Consider the following 19,872-nt stretch of genomic DNA (forward strand, 5'->3'; position numbering starts at 1 on the left):
AATCTGTCAAGGACTACAAAATCCACCAAAGCTTGATAGAGGGGTTTTCTGAGTGAAATCCAGAACCCCTAAGAGCAGCTTCTCATTTTCCTGTAAGAATTGCTTTTGTCACTTACTAAACTTTCCCTATAGCCACAGCCTTTAAAGACCAACTGAAGACTTACACCTACATTTGTAACTATAAAAAACCTGCAAGATAGAGTAAATAGGACCTATCCCACAGGGAATTCTGCAAGCAATTATCAGAGCTCTAAAGTCAATCTACTTGAGAAGAGGGAGGCACCTCTGCTATTATGCACCTACTCTCAGGGTCCTCTGCAGAGGAGCACAGAATGTACAATGGCCATTAGTGGCCTTCTTGGAAAGAATGGCAAAGAGGACACTCCTGATCATAAATCAACTTTTTGGTTTTTTGGGTTTTTTTCAAGTTTAATTTCAGGGTGGGAACAAGTTCTGTGGCATTCATAGGAAGCAGTATGATAGTGGTTTAAGGCCTTTTATGGCCTGAAGGCTTTTCCATTTCAATGGGAAGGACCACTGTGCTCACTCATTCTGGAAGCAGAATAATAACATTAGCAGGTAACACTATTATCCAGTTAATTTTGGGATTGTGTCAACCAGATTTTAATCATGTTAAACAGCCTACTTATTTTCAGTGCAATATTATATACTAATTTTCTTCTTTCTTAAGGACTGAGCTTGCTGCACTTCTTGTAGAGCACCTAGCAGTCAGTTTCCCAGCACAAATACAGAAAACAGCAACTGTGTGCTTTAAATGTCTTCCTTCATTAGCTGGAAGTCACTGAATGTCTTGCTAACAAGTCTGTGTCAAATATTTAGAACCTCTATTTATATCAAAGCCTCCTCCAGCAAACTCAGCTAGACACTGCCAGGAAAATGTGTATTTATTTAAGCAGTTGCAAGAGTTCTAGCATTATGTTTCTCAGAATTATGAATTAAACTCCCCAAAACCTAGCTGCAACGTTTTTACTATTCCCTACTGCAACTATTCCAATATTTTTATTTTGTGTTTATCTCCACTCATCTAGTGTATGTGTTTGGAGAGATGAGTGCCTTATCAAGCTAAGGTGCAAGAGTAAATGACTGAATATAATTTTTGCAAGATAAAAGTTTAGGAAACAGCAGCTGCACTGTTTTCACATGTTGGCATTGCACTACATTATTATTTTGTCAAACATACATATTCCTCAGTTCTGACACTCAAAACTATCTAGAAAAAGTTTCAGAGCATAAAATCAGCTTTAGTTTGTCACTGATGCAACAACAAAGGACCCAAAAAAGCAAATGAACCCCTCCTCTACACTCTCTCTGGTATTCGCAGAGGTCTCCTTCTGCAAAAGGAGCTGTACACAGATGTCCAAAACTATGGAAAATCCCATTTAAGATCAATGGAATTCCATCAACAGAAAAAGCACCTACAAAGATTAATTTCTTGACAAACCAGATGAGATAGAAATTTCTGGGTATTTTGGATACACTGGTTGGTTTGAAGTATCAAAATTAATGTAATTTTAGTATTTTAGGCTTGTTACTGCTTCTCAAAATTGTCTAATCAATTTGCAAAATTAATTTCAGATGACTTCTTCTTGAACTATATTTACCTCAAAATTTACTGCTTTCTATTCCTAGAGCTGTGTACTCAAAAGCTTTTTTTTCCTGTATTGCTACATAAACAGGACAGTTAACAGAGATTACATTTCCATTCAAACCTTCCCTTTCAAAAGATGGGTTTGTCTACACTAAACACTGAACAAAAAAGCTTAAATTGGAAATTAGACCATATGTGCAGTCCATACACATTTCCTGCTCTTCAGGCTTCCCTTTAAACCATGCTTCACCATGTTTTCTAACAGTCTCTATTGACAAAATTTCAGAAATGTGATTTTCAACTGTGAAGTTCTGCTGTTGTTCACAGCCCAATAATAGCAATAATACACAATTGCGAAAAGACATAAAAAGCAGAGCCATTAATACAAAGAATTAGTAGCAAATTAGGTTTTATTTTGTATCACCTGAAGTACTTTAAAGCATCATCCCTTAGGAAGAGAAGAGCACTTGATAAAATATAAGACTGACTTCTCCATTCATAAGTGACTACTTAAAATATTTCAGTCTTAATGTATAGAAAATAAAAGGTGTTGTACAAACCTTTAAAGATTTTTATCATCTTTCACAGCAGTGGACAAGTTGATTTATAGCTAAAATATTTAATCCATTTTTAAGAACAGTATGTACAGTGTGTGCCATACAAAATTTAAAAGGAATCTCAAAAAAAGCCAAAAAAACAGAAAATCATATATCACGTGTATCACATGATAACCTTGTCCTTCTAGAATTTATTTTTCATTGTTTTATGTTATCCAGACTAGGCCTTTGAAGAAATTTAATCCTGCTTCATAGACACATCAGCTTTCTACATGTAGAATTCTAACAGCTAAAATATTATTTTTCATATCTAAAAAAATATTATTATTTCATATTTATACCAACAGTTTTCTTTCCTCCATTTAAAGATATTAACTTGTATAGAATTGGTGTTTTACCTGTTATATGAAAAAATACTGGAGAGCAAAGTGAGGGGCAATAAAGAAATTCACAATAAACATGAACTTGGAAAGAAGAGGAAAAAACCAGCCTCATAAACGATGTGTTTAGTTTTAGTCCACAAAAATTTTAAGAGTACTTAATTCAGAAGTGGAAACTATGTGTTGAGAAAAACTGGCTTCAAGAGTGCAGGACTAGTACCAAAGGGCTACTGACTCCTCATTTGAAAACTAGAATTCTGTCAAAAGCCACAACAGCAGAAAACAAGACAGAAGGTAAAGACAACATTAGCCATCCACTCACTATTTCTGAATTTACTTTAGTTAAAAAAAGCACTGTCATTATTGTTAACAGAATAATGTATTGCTTGTTATACCCTTTTCTGTTCAAAAAATATGTAAAAATATCTCTTCCACAGATTTCACATATTTCTGCTGTAGGTTTGAGAATATTATGTATCCTTCTTAGTGTTATCCTATCCAGAATCTTGTGTGCTTTAGCATGAGAAGAAATTAATTCTGCCAACCACACTGAAGTAATGTGTCTTCTACTTCAACAGGATATTGCATGCTGTTTGCATCCTGTTTTAACAACTTTACAGCTGCAAGATTATTAAGAAAGCTATGCAATTATATTCTTTAAAAATGGTACATTTAGACTAAAATTTGGCCTAACTTTCATGCTTATTTTTCCAGTAACACAAAAAAAATGTATATTCAGTGAAAATATTAATTGGAAAAAGTGCTGCTGAAAAAAATGTCTAACCCTGAGCAGGCAAGGGTAGTTGGCTAAAAGACAGAGGTGATGCTGTTCACTCATTCTTATACCCAGCTGATCTGAAATAAGAGACCAAAACACAAAAGGGAAAAGAAATCAGCAGCTGAATGACCTTTGAAACTTCTCAGTCACCAGGAGGCCAAGTGTCCAACTCTCAAAGCTAGGACAACTCAGCATCGGATTCCTGCCTGTAATGCTGTAATTATTCTTAGTTATCCCATGGTTAATACCTATTACATTCACATTGCTCTGAAAAGATCCTCGATTACCACGCAATTCAGATGACTAAAACAGGCTACAGATAACAGCCTTTGCTACTAGGTATAACGTGCATGAGACACTGGCACACACCCCAGATGAAAAGATTCTGGGGCAAAAGCTCAGCCTAAGTCAAATGCTGAAGCAAATCTATCTCCCCCTCCAAACCAAGGTGTTCTAAATGACAATCCATGAATGTGTCATGAGTGGCCAACTCTTCCAGGAGGAGATACAGTTAAGATCCCTCTTACCAATAAGGCACTGTCCTAAGGTCACAATTATTCAGGCCTTTCCACTTGTACTGCTCTCCAGTAAGACATTTACCAGCTGGTCCCCACATTCTCTGGAATATTCTAAACTGGTGAATTTTGGGGAGCTTTTTGTTGGTTGGTTAGGTTTTTATACCCCTAATCACCTTACTAGACATCAGGACCTGCCCTACAAAGGCAAGTAGGTCCAGCACTAGGCCATACGGACTTGGCCTTCTGTCAGAGACTGAAATGTTACAATTTATGGCTTAAACATCTTCATTGCCTATTATAGCAAAACTGCACAAAAGCTGCAGGGAAAACCACCAAAAACCTGAATGGAGCCCTACACTGTTCCTTGATGGACTACATGAACAACACAAGAGCTTGGTAAAGTAAGTAAATGTTAAAAGAGGTAAGGTGATTTAAATTCTATAGAATAAGAACTGCTGGAAATAAATTAATGCATGCAGCATTCTTTAACCAAAACTCACCCACGTGCATAGTAGCAATACAGAAAACTAGCAGCAAACTGCCCTCCAGTATTTCCTTACAGTTCCTGATGCCTCTGCCCCCAGAGGCAGGGGTGTCCTTGAGAAGAACCCCGCCTTCTCTCACATTGAGACAAAGACCCACAAGGCTGAACACAGCTTGCTCTGTTGTCTATGAGCACTGCTTTACAAACTAATGTAGTAAAAAGTGAACTCATTCAGTGTTGGCAGAACAAAATGACCCAGTATTAATTATCTGCAGAGCTGAATCTCCCAGAAAGATGATCAACCAGTTGCTCTCATCTCCATTATAATTTTACGAGCCAATGACTGCTAAGGTACAAAGTGGGAGGCAACCTCACCTCCCCTTTTCAACTCAGAGTCACAAGTGAAAATCTTGTTTCTGAGGATTTCTCACTTTTACATGACATAACCATTAATAACCAAATGCAGTAGAAAAAGACTCCGTCTTTTTACTTAGAAGACTAAGTAAAAAGATTAAGAAGACTAAAAATTAAGTTCACTTGATCAGAAATATGTATTACCACTTCTGAAAAAGAAAACTGCACTTTTGAAAATTGCTATTTCTCAACTCTTCTAACACTTCATATTTCAAATTTGTTTCAGAAATACAAAATTTGTTTCAGAACTTTTTCCTCCAAGACTTTTTACAAAAACAATAAAAAACACCACACATTGCAAGATTAGTTTATGCTGTAAACAACCTATTTTAAAGAATAAAACTGTGATAGTGACCAAAAATGCTCCTCTTCAAAAACTATACCTTCTCGTAATGACATATATCTGATAGGCATAATGCCCAGGGAACTTTAGCTCACAGATATTTACTTTATTTTACTTATTGAAATTCAGAAGAATGGATTAACTCCTGACATAGTTTTGGTCTCACTTCTGAGCAATTGCACTTAAAATAACACTTGTGACAGATGAGATTGGAATGATACACTGCTATGCAAGACAGACAAGTGAAGTGCATATAATCTTACCATCCCTTCAGAGAAAAATAATGGTCATAGCCTCTGGTGTGCAGTGCAGAACTGTGTCTGCTCAGGACAAGTTCCCTCCTGCACCAGCCCATACTCCCTCCACATCCAACAGCTCTGCTGATAAGGCCGTGCTAACACACACCACTCCCCACCCTGCTCCTGAGCCAGCATCTCAACACGGGGCTGCTCTGTGTGCCACACCCAGAGAGAAAAATTTTCTTCTTTGGGAAAAAAAACTAAACAAAAAAGAAAAAAAAAAAAAAAAAAAAACCCACCAAAAGCATGAACACTTTGATGAACAGATGAATAGAATGCTTTCAGTTCATGTCAGCACTTCTACAACCACATTTTTTCACCTGTCAGCATTTATCAGGAGAGATAACTGCTGGATAGTGAACAGTTTTGCAATGGCTTGGGAATTTTTTTTCTCCTTTGCTTTTTCTTGCCTTTCCTCTATTTCTCCAAGCAGCAGTTTTAGTAAGCTCTCTCTCCATCACAAACCATCTGGAACAGATTTTAACTTTGTGGCAAATATTCCACGGGAATCAATCAAAAGGAGGAGAAGACAAAACACCTTGTTCACCACTTTCTTTCAGCGCTTAGGAACAGGAGCTGTGTTTCCCAGCTGTATTTGACAGCAAGAAAATGAACAAAGGATCTTAAGTATAACCATACCACAATCATCATCTTACTTAGAATAATGTGTTTTAAAGCTGTATCCACTTTCACAAGCAAATCCATGTCCATACACTTTACTGCCATGACTAAGTATACAAATATTTCCAAATTAAAAAACATGATGGACACCATCATCAGTTATTTCTCCGATTCAAAAGATCCACTTCACATTGTAACTCATTTCCATTTCAGTGCCAACTGAAAGTAAATTCATTTATTTGTATGGGAAGTGGAAAGAGATGTCTTCTTATTCCTCCACTGAGGTGGCTGCCTGCAGAAGGGACGCTGTCTGCATTCTCACCTTTGCTTCACCAACAGCTCTTTATCTCCAGGCTCCTCTCTCTAGGAAAGTAACTGGGAGCTAAAGAAATAACTCCGCTCCTCACTCATTTTCATGGAATGAGAAAAGCATGTTCCTGTTTCCCCGGACATCTGGAGACAGTAGTCTGGTTCTGCTGTTACAGTTGCATAACCCTGTCAAGACTCAGACTAAAAATAACAGCAAACTCAGAACACAGATGACAATCAAATGTCACACACAGTGCTACTGCTAAACATAACATCAACCAGGGACAGATGTGCAGAGAGCTGGGTAACAGAGAGACAGACTTCCATGAGCAGAAAGGGACTGAGACCTTCGTTTACAGCTGCTAAGAAGCTACAGACACCCAGAACAGCTATCCACTCAGATGCTTCCAGCAACTGGAAGTGTGAATTTCAGCATATATTACCATTCCTCCACCACCATTCCCACTCATAGTCTTTTAAAACACATAAATCACCATAAGCCAATTGACATAAGGTGCAGAAAGAACCAAGTAATTTTTTTCACCATCTGTTGCTTACTGACATCAGTCCTAAAAAACCCTGAGTCAGATGAAGGACGTGTTAAAAAACAAACCCAGATAAACACTTCTGAGGAACATAAATATGATTAAACATCAGAGAGGTGTTAACACTGAAAAATATGAGTGTCATTAGTGAAGTTACAAATATGAATGCAGAGTTTGAAACTCTGCCATTATTTATTCCAGCAGAGGAAAGGATAGATAAACTTCCTTTCTTGGTCCATCACTGAATAAAAAGGACCCAGAGGATTGCAACTGCAAGCTATAAATCTGAATGGATGAAGGAGCGTTTCAGACAGTGCTACAAAGCCAGAGTGTTTACCAAAGGAAACAGAATTTTTAAAAATAGGTAACTCCAGGATATCATCAAGTGCATAAAGGAGATACAAGCTTCTCATTCTTGCAATCTCTTCTAAACTGATGTGGCTTGTAGAAATAATAAATCCCTTTTTATTTGAAGAACTGTGCATTTCTCTCTCTCCTTACAAATACATGAGATAACTTTCTCTCATTGCAAAGAAGTTTTGAGCTACTACAAGAATCTACTTAGGAATGCCATGAATTTTCTTGCAAACTATTTCTCATAACTCAGAACCAGGAAAGGAACCTGAAAAACTAAAAGAGTCACAGAACTCATGGACACATTAGGAGGCGGTTTGTAATCCACAAATCTAATCTGATCTTTAAGATTTCCTTTTCTGCAGAAGCAATACTTAAACCCATCTGACTCCCAATGACATTTCACATGCACATGACCACAGTCTCTGTAAGAGAGTTCTACTGGGACAGATGCATTTTACTGTGGGTTTCAAATGCAACGCTTATCTAACATTGAATGAAAAACATCATTCAGAAATCCTACTATTGGAACAGAACCATGGTCTTGTCCATTTCTTTTATTATCTCTTATTACTTTTTCACACAGCAAAGTAATAGTTATTATAATTACTCCACATAGCAATTCAAGGAAAAAAAAGTTTTAATTGTGAATTTATTTCAAGTAGTAATGTCAATTTCCCAAAAAGTCCAGGGCACATCTGCATCTGTTTCTTCACACGTCATTCAAGAAACTGCCCACATTCATGGAGTTGCCATCTGTGGAACTCTCTTCAGGTTGCCAAATCTCTTGTATTTCTGGGAGGCCTTCTTCCATGTATTGATTTTCTTTTGTACAGCATCTGTAGCAATGTTTTCTTCCTCTGGATATGTTTTGAAGAAACTCCCCCAGACTTTTGATAAGCTCTCAGCCAAATTTTAAGAGCAAGACTGGAAATTCAAAATGATTTAATACCCCTTTCATGTTTATAAAACAAACCATTGTGTCCTTGTCCAAGAATATTTGAATGTGGGAAGTTAAGAAGAAGTTTAACTTGAAGAAAACTTCCCACGCAGTTAGTAATTCTAATCTGTTTATATCTAGGCTCAATATAAAGTCTAACTACGTATTTCTTTGGAGTCAAGCCACTGTCCTGAAGACACCAAATAGTATCATGCAGCATCCCACCAGAATAAAAAATAAAACAGTCATCCCAACAAGAAAATCAGGGTCCTGGGCTCACCACTACAGAACTTCTAGAGCTCTCAACTTAACTAATTGCAAAATAAAGGATTTTTTGTTGCAAGGGAAGACAGAAAACGAAAACTTGTCATCATTAGGCCTGTTCTGAACACAAGGAGATGGGTACAGTAAATTTAAGGGTCTCAATATAAATCTTCATTCAAAAAAAACAATACTGTACATATTTCATTTACGGAAAACCAAAATAAAACCAAAAAAAAGCAAACCAAAAACACAGCATGTTTTTAATTGAGCAAGATCTCAAATTTGGAGAAATGAGTCCACTGAGAATCTCAGAAGATCTGTTCTTGACGAAGAGCCAAAGTATACATCCTGGAGGATTAAAACTAAGTGAAGAGCAAATTAAATTTGATTTAAACATATCTCAAAAATATAAGAAATATATAAACACCAAGCTGTCTTTCAAGTTAAAAAAAAATAGTTTTTCTTTACCATCTCTGCAGGGCAGTCAATGATCCTTACAGACAAGAGTTCTACATACAGTGACGATAACAGCAGTAAAGACTTACATAATCCTTGTGACTTTATTTATGAGCACTTCCATTAGTATAAATTTTTATCTGGTTAACAAAGTATTTTTGTCAGTAAACTGACCAAAAAATTTATACCATCTGAGAACACAAACATGGATTTCAAAGTGGTCTTTATGTGCAAACTGACCAAATTAGTCTTGGATGCAGTTTATAGCTCCAGAAAAGTGCCAGAATAAGTAGAATACTGGGGTTTGTTCAAACACAAGGATTCTCTTCATTAACAGTTAGACCAATGTACAAGAGCCAGTCAGGAGTGTGTCTCAGGAGTATTCTTGTTTGTCATGCTTGAAAAATAACTAACTTCTTCCCTTCCTGCATGGTCTTAAGTGATGGAAGTGGGAAGACAAAGCTGCAGAAAGAAAAACAGCACCTACTAAAAAGCTTGAGTGATACCTAACTCAGTAACAATGTTCTGTTAACATGTTATTGGAAAGTTCATTTACTATAGAAGGAGGAGAAAGTTTACCTAAAAGTAGGTGTAATAACAATAACAATTATAAAAAGGATTTATTGAAATAAATTAGTTGTGGTTTGGTTTGTTGTTTTCATTTTTTTAACCCAAGAAATTTGAAAACATTTTTTCAGTTTGAAATCAGGTGAGAATAATGCTGAAAATGTGAATTTTTTTCCTGCTTTATCCATTCATATAAGATAACCTTCTCTGTCATAATTAGCTATCCACTTCCAAAGTAGTTCAATGTGGTATTATAGTTAATTTTGAATATTCAATGCTCCCACATAATTTTCTTGCTTTTCATTACTAAACAATTTTGAGAACTAATTTTTTTAATCTAAAACTTCCAAGTTATTTAATTATAGCTATCAGAAATGCACCCTTTATAAATAAATAAAGAATCACCAAGACTGCCTTCTCAGCTCTTTGATCAGAATAAATGCATATTAGCAGCAAAATTCCCAGCGTCATCATAACTCGTAGCATAAATAAACTAGGATCCTGTTACCAAAATATGGTAAAGCAAGCTGGAGTTAAGTGTGACTACATAACAAGGAACAGATTGTGAGCATGAGCAGAAAACATTTATCCTTTGCTTAGGGCATCACGGTCTACTCGTAAAAACATCAATCCTCAACAGATAATGGAGTGTGGCTTCAGTGTCCCCAGACTACCAAAGAACATTACAGAGCAGACAACTTCAGTGCACAAGAATACTCCGAGTAGAAAAAAGGGAAGGATCCTTACCGAGTTTATACAGGTAAGAAACCAATCCAGAGAAAAATACTTTACTTTATCACATTTACATGACAGCTGTGTAGCAATATGAACCCAAATTCCCAAACCTAAACCTGCAGTTCCAAGAACACAACCATCCCACAAAAATTTATTATTGTCATTTATTATTGTCTCTCTTCCTAAGGGTGCTACATGTACATATAACAAGACTTTACTCTGAAATCAGTATTTTTTTATTCATGAGAAACAAAAACCCAAAATTAACCCCCTAATCATATTCACATTGTTTTTCTGGTAAATTTCCCCATAATATGTGTGTCACTCTCTGTTTGAAAACATCAAAGACCGAGTCACAAGCTCTAACTCCATTTGTCACAATATGCTGTGCTGCACTGCAGCATCTGAACACCTTTGAGGAAAAAATGAACACGTGCCAAATACAATCACACCTTCTGAGAAATTGGAGGTAGTAAAGGGACAAGGATGCAGCTCCAGCACAGGAGGCCAAAACTGTTTCCATCCTTCAAGATGACAGTCTCAATGCTCCTTACCTGCCTCCAAATGCATTCATTAGCTGCCTTATGTGGGATCTTAAAGGGGAACAGCCCTGTAGCCTTAGATCCCTTCATTCAAATGGAAAAAATTTGTGAGAATATATTTACAGGAAACCATAAATCTAATATCAGACCCTCAGAATTTTCAACCACATCTTGTATGAAACCTATGTTTAGTTCTGCATTATGATTAAACACATCAACGTTTGGCATGCAAAAAAAAAAAGAAGTACAACATTATACGCATTTGAAAAAGTGGCACATTTGCTTTCCTGTAGGTCTTGTGTTCTAAGCCAACATGCTGGTTTAAATTTGAACTGCTGGTATCACTAAAATTGTATATTAACCTTTAAGAAAAGATCAATAGATGCAGTAAAGTCATACTCAACTCCAAACCAGTGGGTGGTTTTGTTCTTCTTCTTCTAAACTAACAGTGATTGAACTCTTTCCTTTCATCTTACTTTCTTCCCTCAAATTCACAGCAATCCAATAAAAAACCAGTTTAAATTTAAAAGATAAAATTTCAACAAACATTATACAATAATTCAAAACAATCTAATCATTGCCTTCAGTGGTTAATAATACAGAATCTGATGCTTGGTTTACCTGAACTACAAAGAAACACAGGAAACCCAGGGACCTCATTCAAATCAGCACAGTAATACCCTGATCCTGCACTCCTTACACAAGCATTTTTGTCCTCTTTCCCAGGACTGTTCCAGGAAGGGCAGATGAATTCACAAACTTCACCAGTATCCACAATCTGTAGCTGAACTTGCTTGTGCCTTAGACAAAATACACTTCTTGCTCATAAACCACTGTAACCTGATCAACCACAGTGACTCAAATCCTTCATACCAAACTCCTGAAAACAGGAACAACCAGCTAGAAACCTGTCCTTTAAAAATATTTTTGCACTCTGCTAAGTGACCCTTAACCAACAATACCAGATGAAAAAATAGCGACCATCTCAAAACATCCAAGAATACTGTTTTGTTTGCAGGTGTAATTCTTAAAAGCAAAGAGATTTTTAGTTTAAATCCATTTATTGGCACAGCAAGACAACAGTGTGCATGCCATGTTCTCACTCTCTCAATCAGCAGACAAGACACTGGTAAATTGGTCTCTTTCAGCCAAAAGTGCAAGAAATAAAAAAAGCAATTCCAGAGGGGGCCAAATACTGAATGGACTCATCTGAAAATGGGAACTGTAGTCCAACGTATCCCAAAGAAGAAGAAATGTTATTTTTGTGTCTGGAGACAATTTGAGTCAAGCTTGATAAGAATATTTCTAACCTCTGAAGTGCTTTGTGAACTTCACCCTGCACTGTACAGCCCAACAAGGCTGCTTTTGTGGATGATGACACAAAGCACAAACAGCAAAGCAACCAATGTGCTTGTCCATAAAGAGTTGCAATTTTAACTCCAAATTTAGAAAACACACAAAACATATTTGTGATCAGGTATGAGACAGGCTACTAATTCAATTTCTACATTTTATTAATTTAGCTCATCTCTCCTGCCAAAAATGCAATCACCTTCCAGCAGATGAATGTCAACCAGGTAAGCCAAAAGCCATTTATCAACTTTTAGCTGAGAAATATTTGAAGAGCTTAAAAAAAAAAGGCAAGTATTAAAATGCAGATTGGAACGAGCATGAATGGTTTGATTATTACATGGAGTCCTGGAGTGGAAAGAGGGGAGCACATCCTGTTTCGAGGTTAGGAAAAGTTGGCAATCTGAATCTGACCCCCACCCTTTTTTGTGAGATCTCTGCATAATAAATTCAGCATTTCAGAAGAAAGCTTCCATTCTCATCCAGAAATCCTGTGCAAAGGAGTAAAGAAAAGTGGGTCCTCCACTCCATTTTTTTTCAGTCATCTACAGGATTTCCAAAAATAATACTTGCCCAGATGTTGAATCAGACTTTTAGTTTATTTGCAGGCAGCAGAATCAGTAGATTTGAAATTAGCTTCAGATGCTGTGAGTGAGGAAATATCACTTCCCTCCAAATCCAACATCTACGAGTTTTACGCATTTTTATGCTTATTTTAAAAAAAAGAAGATTTATAGGCCAAAAATTAATATATGAGCTCTAAATCAATGCCTCTTTCAAGATCAGAACTTCAGGATGTAAAGAAATCCTTAATCATGGTCAAACCTGGGCACTAATTGTACCCAAACATTCCACCTCAGCCACCTGCACTCCTTATTTTACTGAAAAAAACCCTACAAGCAAGATTATAGAAGCTACACCTGGTAATAAAAATGGCAGACCATCTCAGATACAATAATTAAAAATATATCTGCAGTTTTAACTCTGTTTTTTCAGTATTGAGATTTATTCTTGACCCTTCCAATCCTATATTTTTCATTTGATTAATAAATTTAACCTCAAAACAGGGCAAAAAGATGGAGCCTGTATCTCTAATGCTTGATCACTGTATTCAAACTTGGATGAGGTGGGAGGGGAACACCAAAATTCCCCTCAAACAATACCAAGCCTGTCCACCAGGTAGGTATGCCATGTTCCTGCAACATGGGAAAGGTTTGCCTTAGGAAACTATACTTCATGGCTCCAACATCTGCTATTTCTTCTCAGTCAAAGCACATCCAAAGCATGCAAAAATACATTGCAGCATATTCTCAAATATCTGGATGCTTCTATTAGAACACTTCATGTCTGGGAAATGAGGATTTAAAATAAACATGGAGCCAAATCCTAAAGCCTTTAACCTGGGCAAACTTCCATTCCCCAAACTACAGCGAAAGTCAAGTTCTTCTCTTTTTGTTAGGTTTACACAGATTTAAATAGATTTAACCACATTTCTGGAATTCAGGTCTATTCATCTGAAACTTAAGACAATCTTCTAGTGAAAATGGAGAAAGAACAAAACTCTAGCCTAGGATTATTTCAATATGAAACATCAGGTCTGCTAAGATTATAGCACCAAAACCAGGAAAACAATACATTTAAATAGCACTACAATCCTGCCATTATTCCAATGATCTTGAACTAACCTCTTTGTCCCTACTATTAATCCTCTTGAGAACAAAAAAAGGACAAAGATAATCCTCTGGAATACCAAGAAAGACAAGATTTTTTTTTAAAATGTAAAAAGTATTGGTCTTAACATGTTTCATATGATCCATTTATCTATAAACCCTGAAAACAGTACATGTTAAAATCCTGGGCACCAGAAAGCAGCAACTTCTCTGGTTCCATTTGTACTCTTTTGGACACAGAAGATAAGTGGACACTTCTCCGTGCCCAAAGAGGATTCTTCCCTCAGGCATGGGGACATGAAACACCTCACCAGGAACAGCATCATGCAAACTCAGCTAGGCAAGAGGAGGTAATTTTACAGTCTGTGTCCATGTAGCTGAAGAAATAATCAAGGAAACCAGAGCTTCTACTATGAGCTCTTCCATGGGGTTTTGAAGATGCATATGACTATTTTTCAAAGAACCTAAAGCAAAAATTTTGGTTTTTTGTGGTTTTTTTTTTGTTTGTTTTTTGTTTTTTGTTTTTTTTTTGAGGGGGGAGAATGATGTACAGATGCAGAGGATCAAGGGTATAATAAGCAGAAATCAATTCTGAATGCTGCACTTTAGCTATTCCTGGAACCTTCTTTTTTTTCCCCCACCATTTGTTCCTGAAACACAAGCAGCAGTAGCACCAAAAAAGCAAAACCCAAAGAATATCCTTCTAATAAAAATACATTTTTTTGTAAAAGTGATACATGTACATATGCTTACACACACCCCAGACTAAACCAGCCACCCCCTTTGTCATGGTTTAACCTAAGCTAAGCACCACACAGATGCTCAGTCCCCACCCCTCCACTCCACCCTGGTGAGATAGGGAGAAGAATTGGAAGAAAACGTAAAAACTGGGGATTGAGTCCAGAAACATTTGTTAACTGAAATAAAGTAAAATATAGTAGTAATAATAAAATTTATATGTAAAATACAGTAGAAGCACTAATAATAGGAAAAGAGAGAGATAAAACCCAAGAAGCACAATGCAGCTGCTCACCACCCACTAAGCAATACCCAACCCAACCCCAAGCAGTGACTGGTGGTTCTCAGCAGCTCTCTCCCCAGTTTATAGATTGAACATGACCCTCTGTGGCACAGAATATCCCTCTGGCTGCTCCAGCACATCTGTCCTGACCACATTCCCCACCAGTCTCTTTGTTCACCTGGTCACTGGCAGAGCATGAGACACTGAAAATACCTGGGCTTAGAGTAAGCATTACAACTAAAACAGCAGTGTGTTATCAACATTGCTCTCACACTAAATCCAAAACACAGCACTGGGCCAGGCATTAAGAAGAAAACTAACTCTGTCCCAGCTGGAAGCAGGACACCTAGCATATCTAATCCCTAAAGTACAGAGATATTAGTTATCTTGGTATCTGGAGATAAAAAGTTGTCACTTAGCATGTTACAAGTGAAGTTTATTCTTCCAAGCCTACCTTGTGATACCAAGCATGCTGGTCTCCTTCCCACACCTTGCCAAAATTCTTATCTTTGCAACACAATTACCATTAACACTAAAAGTTTTGGGTGGCAAAAAGTCATCTCCATTGCTAGTCATCTCACTCCACTTTATTCTTACACAAGCTACTGTAGTTCCAAGGCAATCACAGTTACTATTCCTCTCAGTTTGTTCTCCAGAGAAACACTGAGCTCAAACCACTGCTTTTCTCTTCACAGAACTACCAAGCAAGCATCATGATCTCAGAGTACTCAATATAGACTTTACAAGCATTTCAAAATCCAAAAAAAAAGAACCCTCACAAGAACTCTTCTGAAATATTTATACTGTTTATCCATCAGTACTACATAATACAAACTTATGACATGGTGTGTGTAATCTATTTCCATCACATTATTTACATTTAAATCATGTTTTATGCACACTGGCATTGAGTTAAAGAGACTCCAACAGCCCTCTGTATATATCTCTTGTGCCATTGAGTCTGGATATAGCCACGAAATTTTGGATTGCAAAAATAGTAACAAAACACTGGAGGTAGTTCACAGAGCATATTACTGGGGAAAGAAGTTAATTGTCTCTGTCAAGATGAAGAGAGATTAATTGTTTCACTAAGTCAAAGTGGAAGATTCTATAAAAAGACACCTGAAGGGCAGAGCACACCATGCAGGAAGAAGGAGTGCATTACATACTGGATTACTGAGTGAACTGACCTCATGTAAATTGAAAAAAACAGGGGTTTTTTTCTCTTCATCGTAACCCCACACCAAAACCAATGCCAGATGTGCTACTGATGGACTTAGCACTGTTCAGGAACATAGAAATTATATTTGAGCAGATTACTAGATATTCTGTGGCACTGTGTGAGTTCCCATTTTCTATAAAATCCCTCAGGAATGTGAAGAAGAAGCTTTACTGTCAAGCAAAATCAATTGCTATAGAAAGCTTCACCACTGCATCAAGCTTTGGAGCAGAGCTTGTGCACTAGGTTTACCCATAGCACCCAAATTAATGTTGACTAATGAGGAGTGAGAAACTAAAGCTGAGTAAAGAACCCAGAGTTTCCTTACACAGAGCAGTCTGCAAAGCACAGATGCTGAACTCACATTAGTGGTGACTTGTTAAGTGAAAAGCAGGTTTATTTTCCAGTTCAGGCCCCTGAACACCATTAGAAGCATGAAGAAGTGAATGTCACCTCAGAGAAGTTGTATCTGTTTTAACTAACTGACATCTCACCCAAAAGAAGAAACTTGGATTGGAAGGTTTCCCAACTAGCTCATTTGAGGAGAGCTTTCTATTTACTAGGGTGATCTTAAAGGTCTTTCACTTCTGATTGTGTGTTTAATTAAAAAAGCAAATCCATAGCAAGTTACCCTAATTCATAGTGAGGAATGTAAATTGTCACACAATGACAGATAGTTTAATCCCTGCAGGGTGTGAAAACTCAGTGGCAGAACACCAAATAGCATGAAGTCATAGATATTAAGCAATCAGCTCTTATTTCTTCTAGTTCGGTCTCAAAATAAAACAAAGAGGAAGGAAAGAAAAGTGCACACAAAAAAAATCTAACTCCATCCAAAATACTTAAAATTATTTTCAAAACAAGGAATGGCTATTATTGCCTTATAATCTAGTGATACTCTCCTAAAGGAAAACATCACCTCCTCACTTTGGCTTGCATGAAAAGAGCAATCCTGCCTCCTGACAGGCTGCACATTTGAACTACCATTGAAAATATGTATTTAGGAAAAAGTTTATTTATTTGGTATTCTAGGTTAGAATTCAAATTAAATCTTCAAAGCGAGCATAAGGACATTGAAACCTCTGAAATTCTGGTTTTCTGTTTAAGCAATTAAAAAGATACAGTAACTCACAAGTTCTAACGCCTAAACATCCCTGTGCACAGAGACACAGCTCGCAGACACAGCTTCTGTTTGGGCTCATCTGTAATTTGTATGATTAGTGCAGTGAATGTGTGCATCAATACCCATCTGGGATTTGTTTTACTGGGTAAAAACATGCTGCTCACAGAAACCCTAGCAAGAGTTTGTCTTTAGATCAGTATCTGGATCCATCTGTGGACATCAACATAAATAAGAATCTGTATCTACTTATTAGAATTTAATATCAAATTCTGTCTTTGGCAGAAGTAGAATCAAAATGATGCCATATGAATCCATGATTCATACTGCTCCAGACCTTTTTAAATGAAAATACAAGACCTAAGTACACTGTCAGACGTATCCCTCCATATTAGTTTTCTTTACTATTATTTTTCTTTTACAGTTTTCCGCATTTTCTACTTCCTCTTATTGCTGTGAAGTTTTTCTTCATTAATTCTTTTAAACCAGTGATTGCAGGTCTTCAGCCATTTTCACCTGCAAAATCTAGTGGAGGCACCCTCTATGAATTTGACAATTTCTCTTACAGGCAACTTTTCAGCTTTCCATTCTGATTCATCAGCATCCTCTACTATCACAGCTCTCTGTTCTTTCCATACATCCATGTAAATCCAAATCACAGATATGATAACTGAATTCAAGTTTTGGCTGATATTTCATAAAAACAAAACCAAAACCAACTAAAAAAAAAAAAAACCAAAAAAAAAAAAAACAAAAAAAAAAACCAACAAAAAAAAACAAAACAAAACAAAAAAAAACCCACCCACCCTCAAATGCACCATGATTTCAGCTACTTCATGCACAAATATTCTCACCTTTTGCTTGTAACCTCCTCCACTACTCTTTTTCCTCACAAAAGTTTAGTAATGATGAACCTGTGGCTTCATTAGCTCACACAGCTCCTGAGTAATTTAAGGGCAGCTCCAGGGCTGGAGCTACACAACAAAACCAAGAGGAAAAAATAATGAACCTGCAGCAGCTCAGTGACCTTGGGACACAGGCACACAATGCCACCCTGGTTGCTTCCTGTCACTGGGAAGCCACTGACACCTTCCATGAGCTCACTAGTGCAGGCTGGCTCTTTTCCAATAACTGTTCAAAAATGGGTTTTATTGGCTTTCAGCTAAATGAAAATTCCAGTAACAAGTCACATGTCAACTGCCTAATGACAAGAAAACAATAAATTATAAAATGTTGTACAGGGAGAAAACATTTAATCACTCTCTAAACAAAAGCAAGAAGTTTTTACATGTATTTTTAACAGAAAAATACAAGGGGGCTTTGTTCACATCTTGGAAGTTGACAACAATTCAACTCAAGCCTTTAAATAAAATAATTCTAATCTCCACCATTCTAACACTTAAAACAAATACATCCAACATACCAATAAATTATGACTAATTTCCTTCATTTATATAAATTGTAATCATTTATATGCAAACAAAACTTGAAATTTATTCTAGACAGCATACTCCTTTACAGCAGAATCATTAAATCATTCACTGTCTTTACATATGGTTAAAAAAAAGCAAAGATTCATTCTTAACAGGTTCATAGATATCCTGTTACTGTATTAATTAATTTTAAAGTTGTTCTGAAATGAGACTCTTGTTCTGGAATTTAAAAAAAAAAAAAAAGAAAAGCAGTAGTCTTTTTTCTTTGTCCAAATTGCAACATGGCTAAAAAAAAGACTTGTACAGACTTACTGCCCAGAATAATATTGTGAAAATCACGATTAGCATATGACAAAAATGAAATATTACCCATTATGTGTTTATTTATGAGATTTCTAATTTGCTTCACAAGGAGCTTAAAAGGATGGCCATAAGCAAGACAGGAAATACCAAGAATGTTGACCATCATCCACAAGCATGCTAATGCGAAACAGAATTTGTAAGAATACAGAAAGCCATACAAATTAATCTAATTGAACTCTGTAGCACCAAAGTGTAGCTGTATTTGGAAGTGAAAGCAAGTTAATACTCTGAGAAAGAATATAAAGATCTCAGACCTATTCCCATATCACATCCATCTCAGTATCACATATCTCCTTATCACATCCATCTCAACAGGAAACTTTCCAGGACCATCCTGTCTCCTAAAAAAACACTAGCACACAGGTGATGTGATAAGATATTGTGATAATAACACATATGTTGACTGGCAGAAGTTAAGAAAACCTTCTTAACATTGATATCATCACTTAACATTGATGATAAATGACTTGCCTTTACCTCAAAAATCTCTCACACATGCAAAATAATTTATTTCATACAATGATCAGCTAAGACAAAGTATTAGAAGCTATTTTTGAGCGAGAATTGCAGTGAAACAGACAACTGTTTCTATCACAGCTTGCCAAACAAGCTAGGTATCTGAAAGATATTAGGAGACATGAGTCTAACAAAGTTTTTCTTCCTACTTGCCCAACTATTCTTCAATTACTGACCTCACTGATTTCCCCTGCAAGAACTCAGTCCAAAGTTTTTAGCTGCTAGAAGGTGACAAAATGTCTAGCAAAAATTTTAAACAAATAATATTAGAAAAAAAAAAGGAAAAAATTACTTATTGTCTTTGCTAACTAGTATGAAAAGGCCATCCAGAAAACCTCTAGCTCTCCCATAGTACAAGTACCTGTAATTTTTTGAACTTACACTGAACCTCTTCATGAATCATCAATGCACTTTATCACCAAACACACTGACAACAGTGGGACCTTGCCTAATGATTATGTGCCA

The 19,872-nt window shown here is 36.5% G+C and overlaps 1 protein-coding gene across 1 annotated transcript in view; it reads right to left on the reverse strand.

The window, feature by feature from the left end:
• PIEZO2 (piezo type mechanosensitive ion channel component 2) overlaps positions 1-19,872 on the reverse strand; it is a 285,437-nt gene that overhangs the window by 236,414 nt on the left and 29,151 nt on the right. The gene's annotated exons all lie outside the window — the stretch shown is intronic.

Source organism: Melozone crissalis, unplaced genomic scaffold (assembly GCF_028551555.1).
Source record: "Melozone crissalis strain CALT ecotype California unplaced genomic scaffold, PUWL_Pcris_2 ptg000042l_1, whole genome shotgun sequence".
Taxonomy (NCBI): domain Eukaryota; kingdom Metazoa; phylum Chordata; class Aves; order Passeriformes; family Passerellidae; genus Melozone; species Melozone crissalis.